The sequence below is a fragment of the Lolium rigidum genome, chromosome 5 (assembly GCF_022539505.1).
Source record: "Lolium rigidum isolate FL_2022 chromosome 5, APGP_CSIRO_Lrig_0.1, whole genome shotgun sequence".
Taxonomy (NCBI): Eukaryota; Viridiplantae; Streptophyta; class Magnoliopsida; order Poales; family Poaceae; genus Lolium; species Lolium rigidum.
The window spans coordinates 224,089,440-224,105,834 of NC_061512.1; positions in this window are offsets into that span (position 1 = coordinate 224,089,440).

The window sequence follows — 16,395 nt, forward strand, 5'->3', positions numbered from 1 at the left end:
ATATGTCCGACAAGGAAAAGCAGTGGGCTAAGTCATTTTTGAACACACTCGTCCCAAGCCGCGAAGAATCCGCTCGACGACTATTTACGTGAACTTCGTAGGCAAGCACTCGCGTTCAAGAGGAACCAAGAGGCGGAGAAGAAAGCCTTGGAGGACGAGGCCGAGACAGAATTAGAAAGGGGAAAGAAGTTGCCCAGCTCGGGGAACAAAGTAAACAATCGATCGCCCGCTCATAGTGCAAGCCGCCGGTCCGGATGCCCCCGATATCATAGCAGCTGCGGCAACGACATGGATTGATCGTAGAAAGTGCCGGAGAACAAGCGGCCGACTTAGGTATCACTCTTCGTGCACTCTGTTAGGCCTTGATGAGGCGCCAATGAAGGACGTAGTATTTACATATGTGAAGAATGGCCCTCTCATCGAGCTGCGCAGGAAGAGGATCTACCTCGACAAATGAAAGGTCTCGCTAAATTGGTACAAGGGTTACATAAAACATGAAGACGCCAAAGACTATATCTATGCGGAAGTTAAATATGAGCATCACTTCAAACGTTCATCGGGTACAAATTCCTCTCGAGTGAATTGTTCCAGCTGCATTCAATCTGCGCGACCTCGACAAATCTATCATCGGTTGCTACGTTACGTAAGTGATTTATTAATTTCTACCCCATCTCGTTCATTGCCTGCACTATATATATATATATATTGTCCTAACTATCTTGTTGTGTACGCTATTATGCGGAATGAAGAAGCGGGAAATGCGAATAAGGAACATCCATGATGTTGGGTTCATTGACCCACACATCGTTAATTCATATGTGTTAGAACACCACCCCGCCGACGTGGAGGAAGACCTGTGGCGGTTTATTAGAAAACAGACAACGTAAAAGTGATATTCTATTTCCTTACCATTTTGGGTGAGTGTTTCTGTCTTGAGCACATTCTCTTTTGTTTACTCCATGCATGGTATGTGGCTAATCGATGAGTTATGCATGATCGTGCATGTATCGTGTCCGCAGGTTCCACCTGGATTCTTATGGTAATTAAAGTTCAGACCTCCTCGGTTCTCGTCCACGACTCTCGAATATGGATCCGGCGCTTTGGGGCGACATGAGAAAAATGATGCAAAAGTAATTATTTTCATTCATTTGCGCTCTATATCGATCGGCCTATTTCGTTCATCATTTCCTAATATCAAGTAACTAATTAATAACTCTCTTGTTTATTTAATTTTCTTTGCCTCGTAGGGTTTGGAGACGGTTCGTAGATACCAAGGTCGGTGAATTCAAAAAAGAGCTAAATTTTAAAATGGCAGTGCGGACGGCCGGGGATACTCAGCCACCGGGGACCAATCTATGTGGATACTATGTTTGTGAGAGGATCCGGAGATACCGCAATGAGCGGGACCGAAGTGTGAGAACAACATCCCGAGGAATAACCTCCGGAAGACGCTTAGTCCGAAGCTCGCTTCCGACCACTTCAAGAGGAACTAGCTGGATGGTTGGCGAGGGAAGTCATCGATCCTAGAGGAGAACACTATTACGATGACGTAGAACTTTATATGCACCAGAATTTGTAACTAACTTGTTCAAAATTGTATATGGTCATCCGATATTGAATATATATTGTATATGGTCATCCGATATTGAATATATATTGTATATTCCTCTTGAATTCTTTTTGGTTCTAATTTCAAATTTGTTTAAAATTGTACATTCATATGCATGTATGTATACGAGTACCGTAGAATATGTGAAACTCCTTCAAAATTAAAACCCAAAAGAAATAAAATAATACAAATTAAAAAGAAACCAGATTTAGGGGGAGGGGGCTAAACCCTAAACCTCGCGGAGGCCTTTAGTCGCGGTTGGCCGGAAGAACCGCGACTAAAGGTCCTCCGCCCTGGCGCCGCCCTGCGGCCCACGTGGACGGGCCTTTAGTCGCGGTTCGTAAGGAACCGCGACTAAAGGGGGGGGCCTATAGTCGCGCTACTTTGGTCGCGGTTGGGCCACCGCGACTAATGGCAGTTGCCAACCGCGACCAAAGCCCCTTTTTCCACCAGTGGGCGCTACCCTTTGGAATATGTTAAGTCGCATGGGCCGCCCCCATCCGCTCCACCTACCACTTACCCCTCACACCCCGACCACGAAGAACCCAGGGCGCGTCCCCTCTCTCTCCCCTCTCAAATCCTTCCCCAAAATCCCCTAGATCTGAAGATTTCTTTGGTGGATTTTGGTCTCCATCCTTCCCTTAGGTATGTTCTTTCGATCCCACCAAATTTATTCGAAAATCTAGAGTCATTAGACACAATTTTTGTGGCAAATAACTCGAGAGCCTTGTCTTGCGATTCGGCCACCACCTCCTTGTATGCACTCCACCTTTCATCTGAGTTGAGCTTCATTGTCTTCCAACGATTGTGCATACCAAAACAAACATTATACCTTCCCTCCAATTCTATGTCATCGGTTGGGCTCATCCATTTCAACTCAATCCTCACTTTCTCCACAACCTCGGCATAGTTGGTACTTCTTTCAAACACCATCACAACCTCATCGGGGTCTAACTTGACATTGCCTTTCATGAACTCGTCCTTGTCCACATAGTGGACACTCACAATTCTCGCCATCTATAACCAAATTACGACAACCCAAATGCATCAACTATACGTATATTACATTATAACATATGTATTTCAACAATAAAATAAGAAGATAGAATGGTGGCCAAATAGATCTAGGGTTAACCCTAACTACATCTATGTCACTAAATAGATCTAGGGCTAACCATAAACTACAAATCTTACATAGACATCATACAAACAACCAATGGACTATACAACAACAATAGAACATAGAACATGACATCAATTTTTCTAGGGTTACCAAGATTTACCAAAATAGAACCAAAAACATGACATCAATTGGACAAAATGAAGTGGATGGGAGAGAACACCTCTTTGCATCAAGGGGGATCAAAATCCACCAAAGAAATCTTCAGATCTAGGGGATTTTGGGGGAAGGATTTGAGAGGGGAGAGAGAGGGGACGCGCCCTGGCTTCTTCCTGGTCGGGGTGTGAGGGGTAAGTGGTAGGTGGAGCGGATGGGGACGGCCCACGCGACTTAACATATTCCAAAGGGTAGCGCCCCTGCGAGGGGAGTTGAACTTTAAAAGGGTAGCTCCACTCGTAAGGGAGCTGAACTTCAAAAGGGTAGCGCCCCCATGGATGGAGTTGATCTCGCAAATTGTGGGCCCAGCCGCGCCACGCTGGCACAAGTTCAGCGCCAGGGCCGCTGGCGCTACAGCGAAGAGGGTAGCTCCCATGGGAAAGGCGCTACTAAAAAGGGTCAGATTTTGAATATTTTTGAAAAAGGGGTCAAATCGTGCTGAACTTTCGAAAAAGGTTTAAATTTGTCGAAATCGACTCAGTTTGAATTGAACAGCGGCTGCTGCGGTACGCACGACACTGCAAAGTTGGGTTCTTTTTTTTTAGCAAAGCGTGTGTGCGGCTCAAGTCGGAAGCGAATACCTGGAGTACTATTTACAGTTCAGAAGCCCAGGCCAGCCCAGCACGTCGAAGGCCGTTCCCTTCGGCAAGTCTTGCTGGGTATATAACCATCCCGGCCCAACGTAAATGTTCATGGACCCCAATAAGGGAAATGCGGAGTCATCCCCGTTTTCGTCAATCTGACGGTGTCGGCATTAGTTTCTTTTTCTTTTCTTTTTCTTTTTCGTTTGGGTTCGGTTGTGCTGCGGCCCTAGCTGTCTCGTTGTATCGGTTGGTTGCTATATTAATATAGCGGGGCGAAAGCCTGTTTCGAGGAATAAGGGAAATGCCTGCTAATGTAAAGGAAAATGATTGAATACCCCCGGGGGATCGCTCGCCTTGCAACCCCCGGCTTCCGCAAGCGACGCGTGTCCTCGCCTGGGCAAACGCAGGGAAGCCACGTGGGTGGACCCCACCACGTCTTCCTTATCTCCTTCTTTTTCTGCTAACAACCGTGTGTATGTGGAGGAGCGAGACCCGGCCGCTGACCCAAATTCTCCTGCTGCGCGCAGCCTGAGGAGCTAGCACCGGACTCCGCCGTCGCCGCCCCGTCCTTGGTGGGCTTCCGCGCCGCGCTGCCGCCGCGCCCGGTTCCAGTTCGTCGCCGCCCGAAGATCGCCCACATCGCCGCCTGGAGGTCGTCGTAGTTCTCTGCGTCGATGCGGTCAAGGGAGGACCTCAGGACCGAGCTCGTCGTGCAGATTCGGCCGGCCCCAACACCCGACGCCGGCGAAAACCGAGCTTCCCCGCCCCTGCTCTCCGCCGCGGTGGCCGTTCCTGCTCTGGCGCCGACGGCCCGACCTCCCGGCGTCGGCCGCCTCCTTCCTCCCGTGGCCTCGCTCGTGGCCTCCTCCTCTCAAGGCCGCAGTTGTCTGGCGCCACCCTGACGGGAAGATTCGACGAGGCTGGCCGGCCGCCACCGCGGGGGAACCCATGGCGCCGCCGCTGCTCGCACTGCCGACGACGCTGGTTGGCCGCTGCGCGCCGCGACCATCGTCGCCCGCCTCGCCATCGCACGCCTCGTCCCATCGCCGGCCGCCTCGCGACCGGCCTCGCCCGCCACACCACCGCAAGCCGTGTCTGCTTTCCGCCGCCGCACCTACACCCGAGCACAAACACGGCGCCACCGACCCGGCGGTGCTACCATGGGCGAGCCGGAGTTGCTGCGACGGCGGGCCAAGTTGCTGCCCACGGCGGCCCTCCTTGCTACCGACGGCTTGCGACATGCATACGTGGATTTTGCTGTCATATATACGTTTTTTTTGCTAAAACCGTTATATGTTTTTGCTATGTTAGTATATATATTTTGCTACTAAGTTTTTTCGGTGATGTATTGGGCGAAGTCTGTTTTTGATACAATAGCAATGACTTTGTAAAAAAATGCTGTGATGCTATTTTTTTTTGCTATAATTATTTTGTTGTTTTGCTACTTTAATATAGAAATTTTGCTACGAGGTGTCCGGCTAGGGTATCCCGCGAGGTCTTTGTCAATTTTTTTCCAATGATATTGGGTTTTGCTACATTAGCATTTTCTGCTACAGTAGCATAATTTTTTTGCTACGAGCTCTCCGGTGAGGTCTCCGGTGAGTCTCCGGCGAGCTCAGCCTTTTTATTTTATTTCGTGACTGAACCGTTTTTTGCTACAATGTAGCAAAAGCGGGTTATTTTTTTGCTGCCGGGAGGTGTTTTTTTGCTACATTCAGTAAAAGCAGATCTGACCGTCCAAGATGACCGATCCGACGGCTGGCGACCCGGGGGCTGGGAAATCAGATCCCCCGGGGGACGGCCAGCAGTTTCCTAATGTAAACGTACTAGTACTAAACTTAAACTTCGTGTGATTTAGTCACTCAGGTCCGTCACTGGCTCAGCCGAGATCGACTAGTTCAAGATGAAGACCATGGAATGCGCATCGGCGTCCCGAGTCAAAGGTTTCCAACCCTCGTGGCACGGCAGGTACGGCAGCTATCCTTATCCAGGGCCTGATTTGACGAACGATTTAGCCCAGCCGAGTGAAGACCGTGGGACGACGGTGGGTGCACCAGGTCAAAGTTGGAAACCTCGTTGCATGACTGCAATTTATCCACGGCCTCTCTGAACTTTGATCGTCTGATCCGGAACGTCTAGGAGATCAAAGAAGTCTCTTATTCTGAATCGCTCGCCAGCGCCCAGCGACTGTCGTCGGACCAAACAGTCGCGACCTCCGACGACGGTGTCAACGCCGTGGCTGTGTGCTGGCTACTGAAACGGTACTCGATCACCAGTCACCAGCAGTACGTGGTATCAATGGCAATCACATCCATCCAGATCATCCAAGTGCTAGTACGTACTGCATAGAGGTGCCCTTGGCTTAATCCAAGAAACACCACTTGCAGATGTAGTTTCCATATGTGCCAATCGCGTACGGCTGTACGGCTTAAGCATATCTCAATCCCATCAGGATATGCCAGCCAGCTTAATTTCATTCCTAGTGGAGTTCAGACAAGGTGCTTGTCAGAAACGCCCGCTCTTGCACTTGCACATGTACTCGTCTGAAAGCAAAGGGTTATGTCTCTAGCACATCATCCCTGCTAGGTGTATATATGCTTAGCTTAGCTTAGCTAGTCGGAACTTGAGGCTAAGCAGCGCTCCTGGATGCAGATCGAGCCTTAGTTTTAACGTCGGGAATCGATATGCGTATCGACCTCAAGCCCAACTTCGGTGAAAGTACATTTTGTCTTCCTGACCATAGGTAAGCATGGAAGCGGATTAACATCACGGAAGAAAAACTTATAGAATTTCTGCACATCAAAACCGTCACCACCCCAAAGAGTATGGCCACTTGTCTACTGCATTCGCATCTCTGTCCAGGTCTGCATCTATAGTCTGAAGAGAGTGAAGTTCCTCGCTAGCCTCTATCGATAATGGAAGAGCAAGATTGTTGATTGGTCTTTCCTGAGAGATGAAATCCAAACCGAGGCATCCTCATTTTCAACGGAAGAGAAAAGGCACGGCAAAGTTTCATGTAGAACTTCGCCATTATGCCAAACATCCTTCCACAGGAGGACAGTGTTACCCACGTTGTTGACAATGCCTGATCGCACATTCCTGATAGTTTGTTTCACTCTTCTCGGCTGGTGTCTTTTTGTTGTTGCTTCGTTTTTGGCCCTTGCGGTCTTGTCTTACCTTGTACTAAATATTAAACTCCTGAACGCTAGCAGTAGGCGGCGTCCCCCTCCCCTCTCTGCTCCTGAACTCATGTTTTTCGTTATTGTGATGGTAATGAAAATCGATCCCCTGGGGAGTCGATTGGAAAAAAAAAGTGTCACCCACGTTCATTGTGCACTCAGTAATCCCTCGGTAAATATCAGTGAGACCAAAGACATCCCGCCACCAAAAAGGTCCACATGGCTGCTTTGCATGAGGGATAGAATTTTGATAGTAATATTTCTCCCAAATAATCAACACCCAGGATTTATCATGTTTATGAATGAACTTATGAAGACATTTCAAAAGCAAACCCTTGTTCTGAACAACAGGCCAACATTTCTGATCATTGACCCGCGAAATGAAGCTTACAGGTTACAACCACAGAAGCTTTCTCATTCTGTCCTGTCAAAAAAAGAAGGAAGCTTCTCCCGAAGGCAGGGCTTCACCGTGTGCAGAAAACGCAACACAGCTGTGCTTTAACACTTATCAGGTTTACTCATTCAGTTAGGCTTGCTATATGGTTCAGCCGAGACTGGTTCAAGGCCATGGCATGCACACCGGTGTTTCGAGTCAAATTTGGAAACGTCCCGTCAGTTATCCTTGTCCATGACTTGATCTGGCGCGGGGCGCCCCGGTAAGATTTGGCCCAGCCGAGTCACGATCGTGTGACGGGGTGTGCGCCAAGTCCAAAGTCATGGAAACCTCGTAGGCTCGTAGCACGCTACAAATAACAATTATCCACGAGCTCTCTGAACTTTGATGGCCTGGTGCTGAACGGCCCTGGCCGTACACACCAGAACACGGACTTTTCTGAATCGCTTACCAACGACGTGCTGTCGGAGCCAACAGCGGCGAGTTGATGCCGACTCAAACGCACGGCGACTCTGGCTGCCGTAACACGGGGAACAGTCTTCACCGGCAGGACGTCGTGCCAATCGTTCTGTCGAGTTTCGACGACACGATTTCCTATATCGATTTACCGTTGGTTAACCTTGGGATCAGTCACGACCTAGCACACCACCATATTGTTGCAGTGCATTCTCTGTGATTGATCAACAAATGCACCGAATGGCACGGAGCCTCGATCAACAACTGGGGGTCGAGATCAAAGCCGAGGATATACTCAGTTCTAGCTTGGTAACCCGTCAGTTGCCACGAGAAATTGGGACCCTGACCGTGATATATATCCGCTCCCACGGACAACGGCGATACATCACGCGAAGGCGAGGAGAGGGAGAGCTAGCTGGAGAGGCATCATGGTAGCACGCATATCCATATCCAAGTGGTAGAATACCGCATAGAGGTGCCGTTGGCTTAATCCAAGGAACACCACTTGCAGATGTAGTTTCCAGATGGGCCAATCGCGTACGGCTGTACGGCTTTGAGCATATCTCAATTCCATCAGGGATATGGATATGCCAGCTTCGTTTCGTTCCTAGTGGAGTTCAGACAAGGTGCTTATCAGAAATGCCGACCTCGATCGCTCTTGCACATGTTCGCGTCCGAAATCAAAGGTTATGGTTCTAAGGTATCTCTAACCGATCCCTAAAAACTGATTAGAGGAGTAAAAGTCGGTAAGAGATGCACCTAACCGAAGTACAAAAAGGTTAGAGGAGAAAAAAAAATAGAAATCGAAGGAGTAAACTTGACCGTGGAGGAGTATTTTTAGGAGTCGGCCATCACCTCTGAGAAAAACTCCCACCTCCACCCCCGCCGGTGTCGCCGAGGGTGACCGCCATACCCCGCCGCCCCCACTCAGGTCCTGTGCTGCCCTCCAGGCCACCTCTATGCCGCTCGTCGTATCTCCCAATCGCCGAATTGACGAGGGGATCGAGTTCCAATTTCTTCCAAATTTGTCTCCGTCGGCCACGATTCGTAGAAGGTCGGGACCGTTGCCCTCGACGCCTCCCTCTGCCCCATCCGACGACCGTCCGACCATCCTCGTCACCTCCTTCGCCCATCAGGTGTCCGACCGAGAGGCTAGGTGAGAATTTCTAGCCAATTTTGTTTGCAAATTTTGTTTTTCGTGTGCAAATTTAACCGGTGCCATCGTGTAGACGAAGAGGCTCAGGGAGTACATCATGGACGACTCATCCTCGTCGGAGAAGGAGGAGGAGGAGGAGGAGGAGGAGGACGATAACGACGACAAGGTCGAGATGGCCATGGACATCATTTTGAATGATGATGTTCGGCGGCCGAGGCAAGGATCATAGTTGGCCGCGCATACATCAAATGGGATGGGGTGCTACCTAGTTGTGTTTGAACTATTCTCGTCATTCGTTAAATTTGAACCCTGCCATGTGTTTGGCTTTAAAAAAAATTGTTTGCAAACTTATTTTTTATTCGCTCCTAAACATGTTATTTTATTGTATTTAAACTATGCCAAATGTTTGGCTTTTAATAGTTTGATTTCTACATTAAAAAAAATTACTCCTCTAAATATAAGGGTTCGGTTAGTAACCGCAAACCTTTAGAGGATTAGAGGAGTACTTTTGCTCCTCTAAGTTTTAGGAGTTGGTTTACTCCTCTAAAGTTTTGGGGATCAAATAGAGATGCCCTAACTTGAGGCAAAGCTTTCCAGGATATGCTCACTGAGCCTCAATTTTAGCGTTGCATTTTCTGCTTATTGACGTCAAGCCCAGCTGTCAGGCGATCGGTGAAAGAGCAAATACGCAACCACTGTTCACCTAGATGATAGAGGTGAGATTGTGATTGTAATTTATCAGCGTTATCTCAATTAAGTTGCTTCTTCTTCTATCACATATGTATAACTATTGTATCACTGTTTCATACTAATTATTAATTTTACATATATCTGAATCTGCGACAATTAATAATGGAACGAAGCCATAGCCAGAGGGGAAGAACTGGGGCAAAGGTGCTACATCTGGACCATTAATTGGTTAAAAGGGACATCAATAGAAGACATTGCCCTGGACATATATCATGCAATTAACCCTCTAACAAAGGCAAAAAGAACTGCTGCAGAGTCGTTAATGGAGATTGGATAGATGATATCAAGAAACAAATCAACATTCAGGGTTTTCTTCAGGTCGTTGTCATATGGGAAGAACTCAATTGCATACATTTAAGCCAAAATGCAAAGGGTGTGTGGACATAGACTTGGGACGCCAAAGGAACATTCACATCAAAATCAGTATATATGGATCATTTATAAGACTGCTACTCAGTGTGATATCGCAAACGAAATTTGGAAGTCATGGTCGCCTTTGCGATGCAAAATCGCGGTTAGGTTGATCATACGTGAAAGGGTATGACGGCAAACCGGCTAGCAAAAAAGAGGACTTCCCCATAAGGAGAAATGTGTTTTCTGCAATTTGGCGGAGAAAGATACTCAACATTTATTCATTGGATACGGAGTGGTAAACATCATTTGGAACTTCGTGTTGGAATGGGCTGGTTTTGATCAGGTGGTTCAAATATCAAGCCGAAACCTTAGAACTTGGTGAAAACAAGCGTTGACAAATATGCAGAACACAAGCAAGAAGAAACTGAATTCTATCGTCATGTTTTGTCTCTTTGTCGATATGGAGGGAAAGAAACATCCGGGTGTTCGAAAATACTTACAAACCAATTCCGCAACTCATTGATGAGATACAATCAGAAGCAAAGCTGTGATCGGTAGCAAGTAAAGGTTGTTTCACTCTGTAGGTGTCAGGCCGCTACGGCTGCTGTGTGTGTTTTCCCTTTTCCTCTTTTTGATCAGGTCAAGTTTTACAAGACTATATCCTGCTTTGTACTCTTTGCGTTTTTTGGCCTTTTTCTCCCTTCTTAATATGTAGTATATACATGCAGTTCTCCTGCATGGTTCGAAAAAAGAAAAAAAAACTAAGGCAAATAGCCTCGTAGTCTGTCTACAACAACAAGCTCTACTACGACAAGTTTTGTCTGACTCCAGCGATGGAGGGGTGAGGACAGTGGCGCGCCTTCGGCTCGTGCTGGTGTCTGTAGTCGTCGCTAGGTGGTTCGAATACCAATTTGTAATTTTCTTTACTTTTGGGACTATTTGTACTACTGTTGATGATTATTAATAGATCGGTGAATTTCTCGCAAAAAAAATAGCCCCGTACGTTGAGACAGAAACACAAAGCAACATCTAGGGTTAACTACCAGCTGTAAGCACTTAACGGCGCCGGTTCACCAGCATCGATCCCCAGCCGCATAGTCTCAGAAGTACACGCAGACGATCGAGACATCGAGCATATCTGTAGTACAGTGTAAATACGAAAACTTGAAACGTACTGGGGTAGTAGCTAGCTCATCCGGATCGACGCAGGTCGCGGTAGACGCTGCAGTCACACAAAAGTAACGCGCGCGGTCCATCATTAACTTGTGATGAACACGTTTCCCTCCTTTGACCAAACCACCCAACATGAAAACGAAGTTGTTCCCCGCGCGTCCAGAGACAACATTACCCTCGATAAACACCACACAAAAGCTAAAGATAATGTTAGGCAAATACTGAAGCAAAACAACACATGTCCAAACTGCCAGAAGTCCGGAAACAATCTTATCGTTGCCGCGGTATTGCCGAGACCAGAGCAGGTCGCTGTCCAGCTAGGCGAGTCGCATTTGCCAAGCTTCGATCGTCGCAGCTATCACTCCTCCTGGTCCAGCCCAGGCCCAGCGCCATGAGGTGGCAGGCGCATGCAGATGGTGAGAGGCCTCAGCACTCTCCAATCTCATCCTCATCCTATCCACGGGGCCCCAATGCCAGCGACTCAGGCCCGGTGTCCTCCCCACTCTTCCATCAGAGGCCGGCCCATAACCATGGACAACAAGAGAACCATGTCTATCTAAACTAGTCTACACTCTACACGACTCAGGGTAGCTACGATGAGATCGGCTAGGTCAACACTCGACACCATGTATGCATCCCAATTCAAATGTTAAACCTTGCCCGTAGCACGGCAATATCCCAGGCGAGGCGAGCTCTTAGATCGTCTCGTATAGAACGTGCCAGGCCACTCGAGACAAGACGTTTCTACTAAAAATCGCAATCAACGACACCTGATCAGGTACGATGGATATATAGCCAGAAGGATAATGGTCCCTTTTTCGCACAACATCTCCCTTTCCTATTCCTTCTCCAAAATGCCGCAACACCATCCAGAACGTCTCACTTAGACCACTTCCAGTCCAGTTGGCCGAATGGGTGCGCCGAATCGAACATCTCACTTTGTGTGACGCCCACCGGCATGGAGCTTCATCGTTCTGGGAGACATGCCGAGCCTCACGGGCGGCGGCATCCGCAAGGGTTTGCGCTTTGAGCAACATGATGCGCTGCCACTCGTCATCAGGAGAAGATGGCTGGCCTCCTCCGCTGGAGCCCTCTCGTGAGAAATGTTGAGGACGGGGCCTGGATGGCATCACCGCACTCTTGCAAGGTTTAACAACGAGATGCTCTCTGCACACCGTCTTCTAGGAGTCAAGAATGACCTTTTGCTCCGGTCTCCGGGTGACGCCCTCCGGCCCGTCGTCAGTCTCCTCCTCATCTTCCTATTTGAACACGTCGAAAGTCACTATCTTCCGCTCGGTCCTCCTTCGGTGGTGAGAGTGGCGGTACATCGTGGCCTAGCATCAACATTGCTTAGGTTGTTGCAAGGTGGCGGGGCATGTTACATGCTAGGAGTGATGAGAAGTGTAAGATGCCTCGCCGCGCAGTGGACGAGCTTTAATAGGTAGAGCACTGGACGAAAACGGCTAGGAATTGAGCACGAAGTAGCGAGAAATTACGGGAAGGAGTGGTAGTGGGCATTGACGTTGTTGTGTGATGGAGGCACAACGTCCACGAGATATCTCGCCTGGAAACTATCGCTGCCATTAAAGAGCGTTAGAAGAGTAGTAGTCGTCTCAATTACTAAGTGGGGTCACATGCTGGTATGTTATGTTACATAGGGTTACATAGGCAAAGTCTTGTGTCTGACGCCCCATGGCCACCCTATGGATTGGGGTTGGCCTAGGGGCGCCACACTATTTTTGGTCACACCGGACCTACATAGCCTTTAGGAGTTTAGGGCATGTGACAGGCGCTTGTTTTAGTCTGTGGCGATACGGAGGCTAGGTGCTTTCTTTATTGTAAGAAAAAAACTGCTGAAAAATTACCAACCATGCCAAGTTGGTTTTTGTTAACAAGGCCAAGTTGGTTACCGGATGAAACTAAGAACAGCCAAGGGGAATGGTAATCCGGTTCTCTTTGGCATTATCAAAATCTGGATCACCAGCCCAATCACATTTGTGGTGCATGCAAGATAAACGTGATTTTCTTTGGAGGAATGCTACACCTACGGGATATCTTTTACGGGATTACCCTACGGGATGATGTGGCTGCAGTTGGTTTGCTACAAATTCGCTCGCCCTCGGGATTTTTGCCCACGATGGCTCCACACACATCCACCTCACCCCGTAAGAAAATTTTGTAGGAAGTTTTACGTAAGTGTAGTGTTATTGCTTTACGAAGCACAGCACAAACTCAGAAGTTCGTAGATAGTACGTACGGCTATATCCAGTAAAAACATCGCAGATGGAACACCAATATAAATTATTTTGTTTTGGTAAAGCATCGCAGATGGAACACCAATATAAAGAAATATTTGGGTGCGCTTCTGGGTCTTTGCCTATTAGATATCTTGGTATTCCGATTCATCACCGTATGCTTCGTAATTCGAATGGAATCCGGTGGAAAATAGATTTGCTCGCAAAATTAGGTTGTTGGAGGGGTAAGATGCTATCGTATGGGGATCGCCTTACCCTTATTAACTCAGTTCTTACTAGTCTACCTATGTTTATGCTATCCTTTTTGGAGATTCCGATAGGAGTGAGAAAGAGACTTGATTTTTATCGATCTCGCTTCTTTTGGCAATCTGATGAACATAAGAAGAAATATAGATTGACTCGTTGGAATATAATATGTAGACCGAAGGATCAAGGGGGTTTAGGCATTGAAGTTCTTGAATTGAAAAATAAATGTTTGCTAAGCAAATGGCTTTTCAAGTTACTAACGGAGGAGGGAATGTGGCAACAGTTGTTACATAATAAATATCTCAAACATAAGACTTTAGCCCAAGTTGAGGAGAAACCCACTGATTCTCCATTTTGGAAGGGTTTAATGCGGGTTAAATCTGATTTCTTCAACCGGGGAAAATTCAAGATAGGGGATGGGTCAAGAACTAGGTTCTGGGAAGATGTATGGCTGGGTGAGGTGTCCTTAGCGCAGCAATATCCGTCCCTGTACAATATTGTCCAACGGAAAAACGTTTTGGTTTCCACGGTTTTGGGTCAAGTGCCTATTAACATTGGTTTTAGGAGATCCCTAAATGAACATAAGTGGTCTTTGTGGCTGCATCTATGTGAGCGTTTAATGTCGGTACAGCTAACTAATGAAGCTGATAAGTTTGTATGGAAGTTAACAGAGTCGGGTTTGTTTACAGTTAAATCTATGTACTTGGATCTTATGAATGGTCATACTAGATTTCTGCGTAAGTATCTTTGGAAGATCAAAATTCCCCTTAAGATTAAATTTTTTATGTGGTTCCTTAGCAATAAGGTTTTGTTGACAAAGGATAATTTGACAAAGAGAAAGTGGACAGGTAGTCAAAAGTGTTGTTTTTGTGATGAGAATGAGACTATTGATCACTTGTTTATTTCTTGTCCGTTTGCAAAACTAATTTGGAGGATGGTTTTCTTTTCCTATAACATTCCTCCTCCATCTAATATTACAATTATGTTTGGTAATTGGTTGAATGGAGTGAATAAAAAAGATAAAGAACGTATTCACATTGGTGTTTCAGCAATTTGTTGGTCGATATGGACTACTAGAAATGACATTGTGTTTAATAAACAGAAGGGAACCAATTTTTTGCGTGTTATTCTTCGTGCGGCGCATTGGATACGGCTATGGGCATACCTTCTCCCGGAGGAGCAGCGGGATATTATGGTTACTCGGATGCAACCATCTATTGACTGGTCACTCGGATCTGTTATTTCCGATGCTACTTGGATGGCGGCATATTAGAAGAATCGAAGATGGATAGTCTTTGTTTACTTTTCATCTTTGTTTGGTTGGTCCTTGTTGCGACCTTAGATACTGCATGATTGTAATAAGTATACTCTTTGAACTCCCTTTTTAATAAAACGTAGGGCTGTGTGCATCTATTGATGCAGAGGCCGGATCTATGCTCCCATATCGAAAAAAATCCAGTAAAAACGCGCGCGTATGTACCTACCGTGCACCGTACGAATACAAGAAGCGATGATGTACGGGAAGCGATGATGGGGAAGTCGTCAGTTGGCGAGTCGCAGTAGTAGAGGCTGCAGTCACGCAAAAGCAGCCCGCGCGCGCGCGCGGTCCTTGGTTAAGCTTGTTGTACACACACACTCGTTTCCTTTGACCAAACGATGACTCACGCCAAAAACGCACAAGAGTTTTAATCCCCCAACACGTAGAAAGAAAAAACAAAGAAAATCTGGAGACTAAATTTTCGCATGGCCATCAAAAAATCCATGACAAAATAATAATATTTCGTAGCACATTTTGCAGAGCAGCAAATAGAAAAACTACTCGATCCGCTCTCCCACGCCGCGGTATTGCATTGATGAGACGAGCTACCTCGTCCTCCACGTCGCTCTCTCCATCCTGGTCCAGGCCAAGCCATGCGGACCAGAACGTGTCCAAACACCTCACCCGCATCCTCATCCTCATCCTGTCTGCCGGTGGGCTCCGCACGCCAGCGACTCCGGCTAACTGTAAACGGATAGGGACGGCCTACTACCCCAGCCCGAGCGATATCCATCCCTCTGCCTGCATTTCTTCCTTTCTTTTTTCCTTTCCCGGGGTTTCCTCTACGGCTGGATGACGCACACGGAAACGGGCGAGAATCCGTGGACGGATGGGTTGGATACTTTGGTTCATGCCACCCATGGATGTGGATGGACCCCGTCCACCGGAGCCACATCCGCTCCGCCATGTGGAGAGGGATCCTCTGCGCCACCCATGTGACCCCTGGGATGAGAATGATGGTTCAAAATTTGAAACACACCCTCTACTCTATCCCATGAAACTTGTCCCTAGACACATTCAAATTTTAACGAATCCCATATAACCTACTTTTGTGGAGTGGATGAACTAGTACATTACAAAGATGTTTCCTCTAGCCAACGAAGACATGCACGCCCTTCATCGTCGCCGAGACCGCATAACCGTACCACTTAACCATCAACAACCGCCGCCAGGGGGAGGAAGCTGGTCTCGCCGTGACGTGGTTCCGGCATCCATCTTAGAACACAAGGTCTCAGACCGGTTATCTCTAATTTCAAACTAATAAAAACGCGTGAACTATTTACAGAATTTTGAAAATAACAAATAACAAGTAAAGTGCAAATGTCTTGTTTCAAAACATGTGAACGGGTTTCATACCATTCGGATGACTGCCTCGTGATTAAATAGCTTCTTACGTTTCTCGACCACCGGCTCAAACTGAATACTTATTTAATCACAAACCTCTTGATTAAAGCGGGCTGAAACTTCACCTGAATAGAAAATTGTGGATGCAAAAATGCTGACATGTTTTCGATTTTTCCTATTAGTTTTCATTTATTTAGTACAAATTTTGAGTCAAGCGGATACGTTGGATGAGAGGTGGATG